The sequence below is a fragment of the Leptosomus discolor genome, chromosome 2 (genome assembly GCF_034619465.1).
Source record: "Leptosomus discolor isolate bLepDis1 chromosome 2, bLepDis1.hap2, whole genome shotgun sequence".
NCBI lineage: Eukaryota > Metazoa > Chordata > Aves > Leptosomiformes > Leptosomidae > Leptosomus > Leptosomus discolor.
The window spans coordinates 93925201-93938321 of NC_141392.1; the positions used below are offsets into that span (position 1 = coordinate 93925201).

General features: G+C 38.7%; 1 protein-coding gene across 3 annotated transcripts in view; it reads right to left on the reverse strand.

The window, feature by feature from the left end:
- RIMS1 (regulating synaptic membrane exocytosis 1) overlaps positions 1 to 13121 on the reverse strand; it is a 339793-nt gene that overhangs the window by 221553 nt on the left and 105119 nt on the right. The window lies entirely within an intron of this gene.

Below are 13121 nucleotides of genomic sequence, written 5' to 3' on the forward strand. Positions count from 1 at the left end.
TTAATGTATTTGGACAAAATAGCCAGAATTTAGCACTTCTGGATATTTTATATGCCCATGAAGGCAACTGCTAGATGTAAAAACCTGTAGACAAACTTTAAGCAGATACATTGAAGCTGTGATCTGAAAACCACTGTCTAGCAGTTCCATAAAGCCTGGAAGTACCTCAGTCTCACCAGGTGCCTCACTGCTCCGCCAGAGCTGCAGGTACTCGTCTCACCGAGGTGTTCCCAAAGGGAGCAATGTGGCACCTAGCTTTTGCCTCAGCCCCACTAGTACCTTAGCTGGGAAATGCTGTCAACTTGTGAGGGGGTTTGGGAATACACGCTTTAGACAGCAAAGTCAAGACAGGCAACCTTAGCAAGGTGCTACAGATAGTTTTGTCTGAAAAAAGGGAAATGAGGAGCTTATGGGAAATCTAGCACATGTTGACTAGAAGAAAAGCTGAAGTTCAGTGAAGAAGTCTAGATATATTTGCTGGTTACTTCATGCATCAGCACATCACATATAAATCTGTTATTAAAATTTATACCTTCTGCACAAGTAAGACAAATTAATGTTGACTAGTAAATAAACAAACTCTTCCAGCTCCCAAGTGCTTGACATAGCAGTGTTAATGTGTTCGCATATTTGAAGCCCAGGGTATTTTTGAATGATTGGGGTGTGCTGCTTTTTAACACAGATGATACCTGGTTTAGTTGCTTTGTGAAACCAAATAACTGCTGAATGTACTTATATTGCAAAATACTCTTTTTCTGAGTGAATCTGGATGTTAATATTCCTTTATTATTGCTATTGCTGTACTTTTGTATTCAGTGTGAACTGCCATTTTAAGAGCATTGTATAGTCTTTGCAGAAAATGCTTGCCAAAGGCAAGCAAGACATGGATCTGTAAGTTGTGAAACAGGTGGGAACCTGATTAAGCAACTAATCTTTAGAGCAAAAAAAGGCCATGTTTGTGCAAGGGTAATATAAGCATTAATCAAAGGACTGCAAATGGAAGAGATAATGGCTTCCATATCTTGAAGGTATTGGGTTTTCACCACAAACTGGCTGCATCTAGCCCTTTTGCTATTACCTACTGTCCAACTTCTCACTTTTCTGACTTTACTTACCACCTATTTGACCTTTTCCTATTCATGTTTCCTGTAGGTCTCATCTCTCCTTCCTAAGCATTTTTAATAAATATCACAAGAATTATCATATATGACATACATCATAGCATGTTCTATTTCCTATAATAAAACCAACAAATGTTACTCAAAATCTCAGATTTCACCTGGCCTGAACATTTCTTCATTCTCCCCCGTTCATTCAACACACAACTATGGATCAACTCTATTATTCTCTCAATGTGGTCTTCACCAGCTGCCCATGACATTTTTCACTTCACCAGCAATAACCTGAATCCTGCTGGGCATCAGCTCTTTCTCCTCCACATGCCAAGATCTCTTCTTCCTCCCTGTTCTATTGCTGCAAACACAAATTTGACCATCCTTGTAACTCAAAGGTCTGTTTCTCTACCTCACATTTGCCTCCTCCTGTCCAAAACAAAGTTTTTGGCATAGATTACTAACTCCCATCATGGCTGACCTGCACACCAAACTCTATAAGCTGAAACAGAGATCTCCACCTACCTCCAGCAAACCTTAACCACACCCTCCATTCTGCTTGCCACTCAGGACCAGTAACTACTGTGCTAGACTGGACTCACACCTATTTAGACCTTTACCTCAGTATGCTATATAAGGCTTGGAGATTAATTTTGCAAATTAAAAAAAAAAAAAAAAAAGTTGAGCTAATTTCATATCCATCCAGCTTAAACATTCAGCTACCATCAACTTATCCCTCTATTCCTTTTTTTTGCCAGTGCAAGCCTGTCCTGCTGATAGACTAATCACAATCCTGCAACGAATATAATTTAATTTATTTTACTTCTCTCTTTGTATTCCTCTGATGAGCCCCCTTTTCTACTGCATAAAACATAAACGGCTTATCTTAACCTTCAAAGACTTTTACAGCCTATTTCCACCTTGCCCATCATTTCTCACTCAGCACTGAGATGCTTCTGCTCGATTTAAACTTTCAAGGCAGAATCTTTGGGGTTTTCCCCTTGTTGCCCCTAACGTGGGAGTGTTAGCAACAACACCATCCCATTATCCTGCTTCAAACTCTCCTTTGCCTTGATGCCTACAAAGATCTGGACAAAAATTAGGTTACTGGTATGTTAAAACTTTTACTTATCAGGCCAGACAATACAGACTACCCTGTCTGCTCCTATTATTTTTTTATTTGCTTAGTACTTACAATGCAGGCTGCCCCTCTGGCAAAGAATGCCTTTTTTTCTACGTCCGTAAAAGCCCTCAGTCAGAAGGGTTATAGTCCATGACAAGTGCTTCCAGGCAAGATGGTAATACAAATCTCCCAACATGATTCAGAAATTCATTAAGTTACTGGGTTTATTTCTTTTAATCATTTTGTGATTCTAGTTGTTTACTTTTTGGTTTCTGACCCTCAGGCAATATACTATTCCACACTTCCATGAGGGACAAAGTGTTTTTAATGAATCTTGGTATTTTCCTATATGCCCATGACACTAGTAACCAGGAGCAGCACAACCATAAAGCACTTCATTATGACACTCATGATAAAGTTCAATTTGACCAAGATGACGGTTTCACTTATAGACTTTACATAGGAGTTTAGACCTGGCCACGACTGCTGGAATTAAAAGTTGTTCACATGTAACAGATACTTTTGCCTCTATACAAGTCATCTTAATTCCAGTTCCCTCATATAACCTCTTATCAGGTACACACAGTGTCAGCATCCTAACAAGACTGTGGAGGCTAAGGCAAAAAAGTCCCACCTTGGTTAGAAAAGCCCTCTCCACATCACATCGGAGCAGAGGCACACTAGGAAAGCAGTGTGGACTGCAGCTTTATCCACGGAGTTCTTATCTGGTGCCTTTTCACTAGCAGTAACAGTCATTTTCATGCTAACATTTTACTAACAGCAGGTTGCCTGCAAGCATATAAATGAGCTCATTAAATAACTTGCATAAAATGTTATTTTTCAGCTTCCTGGAAGTTCCCTAATGTAGGTTACTGGAAAACTTTATTCTCAAATACTTCTGTTTGGTTTTTTAAAAATAACCACAGCCCACAAGCAGACTTCCTCCTTACACAACTGAAGAACTGTGAGTCAGAAATGTGCAGTACCTACAATAAGGAATTTACATTCCAGCTTCCCACAGTTACTCCCAAATGACCGTTACCCTTTCTGAGGTATAAAAGAGAAACCAGATAGCTAAGCAAACAACGCATAACAGTACTAAAAAAGGCATAGCTGAGGAATTCAGAAATAAACTGTGTATGTCATGTATTAAAAAGCATTTACATGCTGAGATATATTCAGTACTGAAGGAATCAAAGCCTTCTGCAGAAAAAAAAAAAAAATCAATTATTATCCCTTCTTTGTTTAAAAACATACATTCTTATGCCATGGCTTTTATGAAAAATGCAAATAAATCAACTTTTTTTCCATTAAATTTGTATTCTGAGTTCATAAAAATATGAAAACCAATACCACTGCTAAATCATTTGATTATTTTTTGGAATGAAAATTATTAAGAATTATTTGGAATTCAAAGCTTTTAAGAGGCATAAAAAAAGTTGGAACAAGACAGAGAGGAGGGAGACACCACCTTTCCACCCAGTACCGCTCCATCCCAACTACATTTCAGGACCTAGAGCCCCTGTACTTTTGGGAACCTCTGTGCCCCCTTCCTTGGCCTTTTTAAGGAGGTGTAAGCCCTTCCACCCTATTGTTATGAGCTGGGATCTGGAAACACATTCTCCTAGGGCAGAGCATGAGCCTTGTTCATGATGACCCAGTTGGCTTGCACAAAAACAAGAAGGAAGACCTCTAGGTCACAGCACAAGCATGAAAAACACTGAAACAGCAACACAAATCCAGAATATAAGAAAAACAGACAAAAGATATGATCCATCTCTCCGAGGTGGAGAGGCAACTGTAAGTGCTGGAAATTACACCACAGTGGAAGAGGCTCCAGCTGACTGTCTTCAAGAATGAGAGCCTTGCAGAAGATGTCACAGAAGCAGAAGTCCAGCATTTTCAACCAGCCGTGAGACCAGTTTTCACATAAAGCTTCTCATGCTTAAGATGTAAGTACAAGCAAGAGAGTTAGTATTAATGACTTCGAAAATGTTAATGAGTTAAAAGAATAGAAATGGGATGGTGAGTGGGAAATGGTGGCAAAGAGCTACTCGCTCCCCCATCTTCCACAAATAGGAAAAGGATATAGACCCACTAATATCACAACTTGTTAGTATTATCCAAGTAAGATTTTTAATTACACTGCCCACAAATAACTACACTGCCCAAATTTGGTGACATAAGGCTCATCAGGTGACTGAGGTCGCACATAGTTCCACACTATTCATAAAAATTTGTCCCCAAGCCCATTGGAAACAGCTGTTGTATAAACTGCAAGCAACAACCGTAGTCCTCAACGGTTTCTTCACTCACATCTGAACATTAAATTCAACAAAACTTTATTTTTTGAAGACAAGGAAATGACAAGTTGTGGTCCAACACGCTTTAACTTTGGTCTCCTGGAACAGAGTGCAGCATGCTTCTAACATGCAGGCTGCCTCTGTGCCTTAGGGCAGCAACTGACCTTGTACTGCACTGCAGAAACCATGCCGTATTTGCTAAATGTTCAACCCTTCTACTTCTTTTACCATCCTATTTTAACTATAGCATCTGCCCTTCCAGCTATTGTTTGAACTTCACTTACTCATCATCAGTCCCACGGGTTAGACTCCTCTCTCATCCCACTACTGCCAGCTTCCCAGGCGAGCAGGTTCCTGTACCCTAATACAGTCAATTCAGCGCTTTGTTAAAATATAAAGGTACATGAAGTGGTATCATGCAGAGAGGAGACATGTCTACTCACTTGCCTTACACTTTTACACTTCCCTGAGCAGCCCCAATAGAACAGTTGATTCTCCAGCCCTAACATCACCTAAAGAAGGGTGATGGAGCTAAACACTTTCAACACCACCACAAAACTGGGAAAACAATCATGGGAGTCAAAGGATTTTTTAAAAAGAGAGAGAGAGATACGGGAGGGCTTAAGAGAAAAAGCATCAACTGTAAAAACAGTTAATCACAGGGAACACCAAGCAGAATACCTTGAAGACCTCCACAGTCAGCACACTACTCAAACAGTATTCTGTCCAGAGACATGGTAGGATGTTGGAGGCCCCAAAGTCACCAAGATCCTCTCTGTCAGGGTTCCTCTCCCCAATGATGCAGACAGACAGTTTGGCCAGAGCCAGCAGAAGAGTGGTGAGAACGCCCCGCAATGTGTCAATGCCTTGTCCTTTGGTCTTAACCAGTATGGGCATTTTTATACACCTCTTATCTCTGTGGACAACCTCACCAATATTGGTCATCTCATGTAATCATCACAGCTCTGCTGTACTTTCCCCTTGAATTTCTTCACCACTCAGCTCTCCTAACACAGACGGTGCAGCAGGAGAGCAGCTGGTTTGCTCCGAAGAGTTGTCACCAAGTTCAAAAAGTTTCATGAGTTCATACACGTAATGCTGTTAGCAGCCTGAATTTTACCAAATGCAACCATTTTAAAAGTTATGGAAATATCATTGTTACAGTCCCTCTCTTACTAAATCGTTAAAACAAACATTCAGGGCCAAGCATTATCTACCTAATAAACACATGACCTATAAATATATTCAGCTTTTTAAAGATTGCTCTAACTACTCATGCATCAAAACTGCAGAAGGAAATGCATGTACTTTACTTGCAGCATTCACACAAAACCTGTGGCAGGAAAACCAGCCATAATGACTGAGGGACAGCAATATCCATGCAACCACACAATGAACCAGTACAGGAAACTGAATGGGGTTAGACACGAACGAAGGGAAAAAAAAATCTGAGCCCACACAGTCACTTTAACACTTACGGATTTGAAAAAAAAAAAAAAAAAGGCAGCAGAATCAGAAGCTGAGGAAATGAGTGATAAAACCATATTGCAGCAGAAGTGCTAGCTTGAGCTGCTCTTGCAACTGCACTGTCAAAATCAAGTACTTTGAGAAATAAAGTCCTAGAGTTTTTCAAGGTGAAAACTTAATATTGTTTGTATGACGTTAACTGGGATATGTGCCTCTTGGAAAAAAAGGCTTTTCTTATTGAAATCAAAATCACAATATTTGCCACAGAGTTTGTTTTAAAAATGAAATTCAGTTCTCTAAAATTTGTCAGATCAACAGTTTCCATAAGATCCACTGCATAAAGAGACTTGAGAAATTTTCTGCTACCTGCTGCTTACTTGCATTATCAAACTACAAGGAGACAATCTTCTAGCACCTCTGCAATTCACAGCACCCTTACAATTTAGCCCCTGCTAAACTGGGAATTGAGATCAAGAGTCCTCTCTTCTTTTCCCAGCTATTTTAGAGACAAACTTCTATTCAACCAATAAATGAGATACATTTTAAAAATTTAAGTAAGTTTTATGCAAGGGTTACTCATAATTATGAAATAAGGGCTTACTCTGACACCAAGAGGAGAATGATAAAAATATTAAAGGCAATTAACTAAGGTTAATTTGTCCCTTTTCTTTCAGTGAAATGTTTTCATTCTCTGTGTTTTCTTTATATAGAACAACAGATCAACTGTTTTAGTGCAGGTGCATGGCAGAAAGCAAAGATCCCAGAGATACCCAGCCATGCTAGTACCATTTGCAAGATTACCAGGCATGTCCTTTTACATTACTGCATTTGCAGATAAAAGTAATTTTCATACACGGTTGCTTATTAAACAAATAAGCCATGAATGTGTTAGGCACAAGCTCCTTTTACAAAACCTTCTAAAAAAGACAGCTGGAAAGTTCCTTAAAGAAAGTTTCACCAAATGCAGAGGGAAACTACTAACTGTCTTCCCCAGACAAATCAACAGCTCTGAATTATCTCAGAGCAACATGAAACAACACCATTCGTAAAACAAGTGTTCTTCAACATGCTTGAGAATCAAGAGCACTGATTAGCAGGTGAGAAGGCAAAGACCACTAATGCAGAGAATGAGTACCAAATCACTCGGTTAATTTTTTGTTGCTGATATGAGTCCCACTGAACCAACAACTGTAAAAAAAAGTAGGGAAAGAAAAACTCGAAATACCAATAGAATATAACCACTTTAAAATCGGTATAAAAACTGTGCTACTCAATCCTGGGTAGGGTTTAGCTTTTTTTATTTATTGTTGCTTTGCTAGCTAATAAGCAAGAAGTTTCATAATAGGCCATTTCATCTCTAGTTTCATAACAGGCCATAAAAAGCGGAATATTTCAGGTACTGGATCATGTTTTTGCTTATCAACTGTCTATGTGATGTCTTCATTTTCCTCATTTACTTAAACATTACTGAATCTAACCCAGCACCACACTCTCTTCCACATGTATAAAAGACATATAAAACGTGTCTCCTAATGAGCTGACCTGTAAGCTCGTGATGGCATAACAACACTTTAATGCCACTACTTCACTGAAAGAAGCACAAAATGATCCTTGGAGCAGCATTCTGAGCCCCATAGGAAATTTCTCCAGCAAAATACTATTTTGTGAAGTAGCTCTGCCAGCTCATGTCACTTACAATACATTAAATCAATGAGTAAAGAATAACTTGATTTATTTTCTCTTCAAAAACATCAGCTTCATTTCATTATGGAATACAAATATCATCTAAGCTAAACTTCACCAAAATCATATTTTTGTGAACCAAAAAACCTAATCTGTTTTCAGAGTGAAGCAGAAGAAAATTAAATGTTCTCCTCAATGTATAGAATTAATTTACTGAATCACATAATATGCTACTGTGGGCATGTTTTTTTCTAAGGATGGTCATCACATCGTAACCGACCAGCCACACCATGGAGAATAACTGAAAGTCACACAAAACAAAGTGCAAAAAGCCTGAAGGGGGGGCAGGTTACAGTAGAAAAGCTCAATTTAAGGACTGGAAAGGGGAAAAAAAACAAGATTAATTAAAATCTTAAGGCAAAGGTTATAAAAGCAAGGCACAAATTTGCACATGCACAAAATTACAAACACAGGTACCATTATTTAGCTCTCTTATTCTGAATACAGAACTACTAACCACTAGACATATTAATGAAGCAGTACATGAGAAAGAAAATAAAAAAGAAGCAAATTTATCCAACTGAACAATATTAATTAGTAGCATCGCTACATTCAGCTGGATGAACCACATAACCCAGGCAGAATTTGTCCTGATCAACCAAGAGACAATCCAAGTCAGCGGAGAGCAGAACAACTGCCCATCAGATGGGACCACCCAAAATCTTAAGAGATAGCTACCATTTATAGGCAGTTGGTCCTGTATGGACTTGCACTTTTAAGCTGTTAAATCAGTTTGGAAAATCCCATGAACAGGAATATCCAGGGAGGCTGGTAGAAGATGAATACAGAATGACATGGCTTCGCTATGGGTACACAGCTCATGAATTGCTGTTGTTCTTTGCCCCCATCAAGAAACCATAACAGAGGCTTATGAGCACCTCTTCTAAAATTTAAGCTTATGAGCACATGGCAAGTCGAGATTTTTGCATCTTAAAAAACGTACTGAATGAAAAATTCATCATGTCTAATACCCCAAATGCTGCCACAGGTCCCTCTACCTCTAATTCAGCAATACAATCATTTTTCATACTATCTGTTCCCCTGCCCCCAAAATTTATGTTGGGACAGCGGATGAACTGATTTTTTGGTGTATCACAACAGATTGAAGTGCTGGATTAAAATGGCATAAGCCATCACTAATGCTAACACTTGCAAATCATAATGTATTTTATCTGTCAAACCAGTTTCAAAAACAGTTACTTTGCAACCCTAATAAAGTTGCAATTAGCAACCAGGCTAAGAACAGGCCCTGCTATACTCTGAGAATATTGTTTCTGTTACAATCACACAGTGGGAAAAGATGTATAAACACATTATGGTCTGCTACTGACAGTGCAATGCACACAAGCAGGAAAAAAAAAAATTAAATCCCCAGTGCTGCAGTATATCCCTTCAGTCAGCTGGCACCTGTTAAAAAGTTTGGAAAGTTGAGAGACGTGGGTACAGGTTCAACATAACAGGAAATTACTTTGGAGCAATGTTTATTAAAACCGCTTTCTGAAACAGTCTCTCTCACACATGTATTTGAAAAAAAAATCTGAGTATTTTTGGCATCCAATGTGTTAAACAGATGATAGGTATCAGATGGCAATACAGGGTGAGCAGCAAAAATATGACAAAGCACAGTGGTCTGTAAACAGAGCAAAGCTACTGAAATTCTAACTACCATATGGTGGTAACAAACAGGACACGTGCAAAACAGGAAAAGATCTCACAGTGAGGGGTGTGATAGGAGCCAGCAAGATGCAGAACTGGAAAAAAAATTACAATAGGACTGCAAGCACAACAGTGATAACGCTTCAAATTAATTATATTCAGCTGAGGCTCAGTGTGTACAGTATGTCTTCTACCTAAAAATAATTTAACAGCCTCACTGAGAGCATCTCTAATTTATCATCCTGTTCACCTTCCTTTATAATTTCCATATTACAAGGAACAAAAAAGGCTCACACATCTATTTTAAATATACCATCAAAGTGCTTGAACGCAAGATAATGATTAAGCTTGTCTCCAGCATTATTTAATTCTCTTCATTCTTCTGGATGCCAAAGTAAACACAAATGAAAAGCATATGGCATTTTAGTGAATTAGAAATTTTAAAAGGGAGAACATTAACTGGTTTTATTTTATGTTTTAAGCACAGCACATGTTAAAATTAAAAATTTCAAGGCTTTTCATATGTGATTTATTTTAATTCCTTCTTTTAATGTACTCTGTACTGAAGTTAAATGTTCTCAAGAATATTCTGTGAAAGAAAACCCAGAGCACGCTCTCTACATTTTTACTACCTATTTTTCCCCAAAATATGACTGTTCATAACTGCTTTAAGAAAATTGTCTTCAGCTTGAAATTATTCTCAGTAGAAAAATGAAGTCTCTTTTGTGGTGAGCATTCTTGCTTCTTGATGCTCACTGAGACTGTACAAGCTAAGAATTAAATCAGTGTTCATAAATATTTTTTCTGCAAAACTCTTATCTGATGAAGTTGTTGAGTAGAAATTATGAGCCCAAAATTAGTATAAACTATTTTTCCTTTGATCTAAACCTCCACAGCAAGGCCTATAGAAAACCATGACATCCAATTTCAGGTTTTCTTCTCCTTTCCTTCCTGTTTTCTATCAACAGCTTGATTAATTCCCAAGCTTACTATTTATGCCCAAACTCTTTCAAAAAAGACATTCCCATAAAGAAATTTAGTCCACACAGTTCAGTACTGCTAATATATCAAAATATGTATTTTATTCCTTTAATAATATGTATTGGAAAATTGTCATATAGACAACACAGCAGAAGGACACCAAGAGGGGATTCTTCAGTAGCCATGTGCTTGTTAATCACATCTAGCAGACCCACTAGGATTCTCTCCTGAGGAGCCATACTAGTTATACGTTTGATTTTAAGAGAAGAAAAGCTTCTGCCAACCCAGTACCCATTCAAGTCCTGACAGAAAACCCCTAGGGCTCATTTCAAACCAATATCATCTTAAATAACACCAGTGGGCATCCTTTGGGAAACACTCCACAAAGTCTACTAACTTGTTTTATGATTCTGCCTGCTACCCTGAAATACCTATAAATCTGCCAGAGAGACATTTCTCCAAAGGTTTTCCTTGGTTAATATTTTTCTGCTGTTCTACAGTGGTACTCACAACAGCCCACTAAGCAACGTGCACTCCCAGAGCTTCAGGCTCTCTGATCATTTTTCACCACCACCGGAGTCTACAGGTTAGTAAGCCATGATGTGCATTAAGGTCAGGCCTCCAGAAAATTTTGTCCATTGCCACAGAAGGCTTCAGTTACAAATCTGACACTCACAGTGTAGCTGTGTCCATGGAAAAAAAGCACTGATAACTTTTTCAAGTGACCAAGTCAGTATTTGTTCCAGCATACTTGGATCTAACCACAGCATTAGTCTCCTACCTATTCTCTAGCAGAAAAAGGTATTTCGTTCCCCTTGGCTAGACATTTAGAGAGCCAAAAGCTGTAAGGATTCAGCTCCTGTCATAGATCACTATTTTCTTAACCTAAAATGGATTTGCAGGTGGAGCTAGTTATGAAGGAAGAATATCATTCTTTTACATCACGATTTCTTATTGCTTGAGCCAGCAGTCTCTGCTCATCTAAGCAGAGTTCTTGTGGTTTTCATGATCACTGACTTGTCCTTCTGCCAAATCCACAGATTTTTCATGACCACAGGGAACAGCCATAGAACAAGACCACTATTTCGTAGTCTTGTTCTGTTATGCTTTTTAAAAGGCACTCCCTCCCTTTACTTGGGGTACATGATGTAAAATCCAAAGCTGTGTATCAAGAGTGCCTAAGTGACATTTTTTCCAGCACGTTATACAATAGTCTCTAAAAGAATGATGAAGAGTAAAGCTGTATGGGTACCTAGAATGAGATCCTTCAAAACAAAGGATTACGATTTCTTATCAGCTCTTTCCTTCCAAACAGAATAACTAAAAATTTCTTTCCATCAGTTATAACCCCAGCAGCCACCAATGCATTTCTGAAGTAGAAGTGAAAATCTGACGCTTCAAGAAAATTCCTGGCCAAAAGTACAAATACTGAGACTTTTTCTATGTTTCAAAGAAAATCACCTACCAAGCCATCTGTGCATTGCACCATGCCTTGGTCTAAAGCCAAAACAGCAAAGAGGTGAGCTGGGCCCAGAACACTGACATCATCCAGCCATGTCACTAATGTGGCCTCATATCTGCCAGCTTCCCAAAAGGTAGGAAGTTAGGTGCAATTTGCCAGACAAATTTGTCACATTGAATGATGGCGCACAACAAATCAGGCTTGCTTGATGAAAGGTAATACTTTTCCTACCTGAAAATAGACAAGGAGTAAGTATTTCTGGGCAGCAGCAACTCTCACCTTTTATTTCTCTCAATAAATTGCTAGGATTATCAAAATAATATGCTAGCACACCCAATATTACGCGTATATTCAAAAAATAGTAGAGAGAAAACATCCTGCTAGGATTGCACTAGTGTGAAATGCTGTCTCAAACACTTTTAAGACAACTTGACTAAGGTTATGGTACACTGAAGGACAGATAGGTCTTTGTTATTCTGTGATGAGGACTGAGATGTAGGAGATTTTTAATTTTTTTTGTAACTAGTTTAACTGCCTGTGCTCACTGCCACTGATATTGTAATTTATGTCACAGGTCATTAGAAGACCAAAATAGATGACAGGAAGCAGAGGGAACTGGGGCTATTTAGTCTTAAGAAAAGGAGGCTGAGGGGAGACCTTATTGCTCTCTACAGCTACCTGAGAGGATACTGTAGAGAGGTAGGTGCGGGTCTCTTCTCACAGGTAATTAATGATGGAACAAGAGGGAACAGACTCAAGCTGCACCAGGGTAGGTATAGGCTTGACATTAGGAAAAAATTTTCCACTGAAAGGGTTGTCAGGCATTGGAATAGGCTGCCCAGGGAGGTGTTTGATTCACCTTCCCTTAATGTGTTTAAAGGTTGTTTAGATGTGGTGCTTGGAGATATGGTTTAGGGGTGTACTTGGTAGAGTAGGGTTGATGGTTGGACTCGATGATCTCAAAGGTCTTTTCCAACCTGAATGATTCTATGATCTCAAATGATGCTTTGAGCAACTTGACCTAGTAGAAGGTGTCCCTGCCCATGGCAGGAGGTTTGGAACTAGGTAAGCTTTAAGGTCCCTTCCAACCCAAACCATTCTGTGATTCTATCATTCTATGAAAAGGTCGCTAGATATGAAGTTTGAACCAAAATCCACTAGGTATCCTATTTTATGTCATTTTTTTAGGTCAAGTCACCTGGGGGATAATTCGGTGTTTCCTACACATTCTTCAGCCAAACCATTACACTGTTAGGAAACTTGAAAGATTACTA